We start from the raw sequence: 3,941 nt of genomic DNA, 5'->3' as shown, positions 1-3,941 counted from the left end.
GCTCCTCCTCTTCTCTGTCACTCTCTCTCTGCTCCTCCTCTTCTCTGTCACTCTTTCTCTCTCTCTTCTCCTCTTCTCTGTCACTCTTTCTCTCTCTCTTCTCCTCTTCTCTGTCACTCTTTCTCTTCTCCTCCTCTTCTCTGTCACTCTTTCTCTCCTCCTCTTCTCTGTCACTCTCTCTCTTCTTCTCCTCTTCTCTGTCACTCTTTCTCTCTCTCTCTGCTCCTCCTCTTCTCTGTCACTCTCTCTCTACTCCTCCTCTTCTCTGTCACTCTTTCTCTCTTTCTGCTCCTCACTCTCTCTTGGCACTTCTCTCCTTTTCTCAGCTCTCTCTCCATTCTTCTTTTAGTTCATCTGCTCTTTCTCTCTGTTCTTAAGAAGGTTTGCACACATACACACAGATCGGCAGCCTTGCCTCGATCAGTCCGCTCCGGGGCAGCTGTGGCTACAATAGTAGTGCTGAGTGCAGAGTGAAGGATGAATGCTCTAAAGAACTCCCCCTCTCCTCTCCTCCTCCTGTCTCTCCTTCGTTCCTGTCTCCCCCTCTCCTCTCCTCCTCTTGTCTCCCCCTCTCCTCCTGTCTCCCCCTCTCTTCTTCTCCTCCTCCTGTCTCCCCCTCTCCTCTCCTCCTCTTGTCTCCCCCTCTCCTCCTATCTCCCCCTCTCCTCCTGTCTCCCCCTCTCCTCCTGTCTCCCCCTCTCTTCTCCTCCTCCTCCTGTCTCCCCCTCTCCTCTCCTCCTCCTGTCTCCCCCTTTCTTCTTCTCCTCCTCCTGTCTCCCCCTCTCCTCCTCCTGTGTCCCCCTCTCCTCCTCCTGTCTCCTCCTCTCCTCCTCCTGTCTCCTCCTCTCTCCTCCTCTCCTCCTCCTCTCCTCTCCTCTCCTCTCCTCTCGGGTGGTCGTGGGTGGAGGTCTCGTGTGGTCAGGAGGCTCGGAGGCTGGACAGCGGCTGCAGTTGGGGTCAGCTCCTCCTCGGCTCCATTGTCTGCTGACCACAGGCCACATTGTGCCTGGAAATAAGGCAGAAGAGAGAAGCTCGGGGAGTTCACATATTTGAGTGTTGTTCTATGGAAAAGCTCGTTCAAATATAGGCCAGTGGTTTGAGGCTGTTTCTGTGTTTGACTCACACTGGAGGGTTTCATCGGAGGAAATCTGTTAAAGGCACATTTACTTTATTTACTCTTGTACAATGCTCTGAGTATTAGTACTTTTATTACTTTGTCTCCGTCTGTGGCCCCTGAGGATGACCTTGTGTTTGGCCATTAAACACTGAGATCTTTTATTTTATTGCTTATTTTTGTATTTTATTTCAACTTATACATTTACTTGTATAAAATTATGTTTTATTTCACACCAGTCTCTTGCTCGTATTTGCTATTTATTTAGAAAATGTATAACCATTTATATTTTCTCTTTGTTATTAGATTATATTGTGATGTGTGAGCTGCTGTGTCTAAATCATTTCCCTTGTGGATCAATAAAGTTTGTCTAAGTCTAAGATCCATGATGCTGTTGTAAGTGTTTGGTAAAATGGTTCACACACTCATTGCTAGTAAAAGCCATGTTTTTGTTTTTGTTTTTATTATGTAACCCAGTGTTGGGTAGAAACTATAACCCAACAATTTGGGTCAAATCATGTAACCCAGTCCATTGTGTTAAAAAGAATATGGGCCACACCCATCTGCAGTTAAAATATTGGGTTATTTTAACCCAGCGTGTACCCTCCAGGGTCCACTCTGGACCCCTAATGGGCCCCAGTGGAAACAAGGCTTTTGGAACCTGCCTGGACGACTGAGGATTACACAGATATAAGGCCACATGGGAATAGAAAAGAAAGTTCTATGATTTCATGTGGAAAATCACTTTCTATTGTTTAATGTTTTTAGTGGAATTGTGGTATTGGAATTGTATTGAGTCTTTTGCTTAGTATCAAAATTTAAATTTTAGTGACATGGCAACACTCTGTTCTGAGGCAAGACTATTTGGACTTTCTGGTGTGAGGGAAATGGCTCGAGTGGCTGTAAAGCTGCAGGCAGGAGCTGTGCTGTGGGCTGAGGCTCTTCTGACATGAAGGGGCAGGAGGGAGAGCTCTGTTGTGGGGTTGCATAGGAACGAGCCGGCTGGGAGGTGTGTGCACTCACCACTAAAGCCCACACATATTAAAGGCGCTGTAAAGTGAAAAGTGAAATATGCGGAGCAGTTTGGGGTAATCCGCTGAAAACCAGGGATTATGAGGACTGGGTTCAGCCAGTGCACAGAGCACGGAAACTCCACAGTCAGAGACGCCCTTCAGTTTGGCTCATGAGGCACTGAGCTGCTCACAGCGCACCGCGCACTCCTCACAACTAACAACTAACCTGTGTTGTTTTAAAACTGACCTATTCTGCAAAATCCACTTTTCAGAGCTTTTCCCCCTTTACCTCTGAAGTTGTATTCCTGTAAATCTGAGCGATCTTTAATCACTTCATCTGTGATACACACAGAATTCAGCAGAAAACCTACGGGAGCCAACAACTTCACAGCTCTTTGTTTTGATGATGTTTACGGCGACGTCAGCTCCCATTGGGCATCATAGTTTTCTAAGATGGAAGTCAGTGGACGTCTATCTTTTATGAAGTTGTTTTAGATGAATATTGTGATTTAAAATGTGCCTTAGATGTGTCGTAGATCATAAGTACAGAGACACGGGCACTGCAGCTACACTGTGCTCTTTAACATGTGTTTGTTCTTTTAAGAATAAGACGCCCAAAGTACTCGGAGAGAAAGTGAAGAGAGGGGCACTCCCTTTTTCCTCGTCAACCCAAAACATGCACAACTGATACTTTGCAGCTGATGTCATCAACATTCCCGGGGGGTGTGATGCTAACTGTAGGCACTGCTCTGTCTGAAGCTCAGTTACTCAAGTTACACTTTAACTTGAGTTTGTTTTAACACAATCGAAGCAGAAAGAACTGATTTAGCTGGAACTCTAACAGGTGATCTGTGCTGTTAAACAAGTCCCTCAGCTCAAGATCTAGAGGTGGGTCCCTGGGCACTGTGCAGTGACTTCCACTGCTCCTGACACGCTGCTCTGGTGGAATCAAAGGACAAGTCAAATGCAGAGGACAAATTTCTGTATAGAGAAATGTACATTAAACATATGGATGGTCATCAGATGGAAGTGTGTGGAATGAGGAGCCCCAGGAGCCCCGGTCCCACCTGAGCAGTCAGACACACAGCTGTCAGAAGCTCTGCTCTTCTACCTACACCATCCCATGTCTCAGGTTATGGGTCTTCCAACAGGATAATGACCCAAAAAACACAGCTAAAAACACCCAAGAATGGCTAAGAACAAAACACTGGACTGTTCTAGAGTGTTCTTCTCTGATCCCAGATCTCAATTCTACTGAACATCTGTGAAATGAGCTGAAAGACGCTGTCTGACTAGACCAACTAGAACAACTAGAGTAGTTTGCTCATGAGAAATGGGTCAAAATACCAGTTGACCAGTGCAGAAGTCTCATTGACAGTGACTGAAATCATTTGTTTGCAGAGTTTGCATCAAAACGTTGTGCAGCAAAATATTAAGTTAAGGTACCATCATTTTTGTCCAGGCCAGTTTCATTATTTAGTTTTTTCTAATAATCCTTTTGAACCACAGGTGAAAAACAATGTTTGAATTTTGTTGGACAATTTTCAGTAAATTTTTATTTATTATTGCTTTGATCAGTTTCAAGTTATTTCAGTGATGATTGCTGATGTTTTTTTCATTACCAGAGGGGTACCAACAATTTTATCCACGACTGTATGTGTATGTAGTAGTGTAATGCCAGTGCTCTTACCACAGGGTTTTCTGTAGCTCATATCAGTCATCTCAATTTCATCTGATATTTACTGTCCTTTTTTGTGTAAGTGATAATATGTGACAGTAATATGTATGACATAGTGTTGTTCAGTACTAACATT

Source organism: Boleophthalmus pectinirostris, unplaced genomic scaffold, assembly GCF_026225935.1.
Source record: "Boleophthalmus pectinirostris isolate CB_2022bp ecotype Guang Dong unplaced genomic scaffold, ASM2622593v1 HiC_scaffold_19, whole genome shotgun sequence".
NCBI classification, from domain to species: Eukaryota; Metazoa; Chordata; class Actinopteri; order Gobiiformes; family Gobiidae; genus Boleophthalmus; species Boleophthalmus pectinirostris.
Note: the sequence above shows the minus strand (reverse complement) of the source record.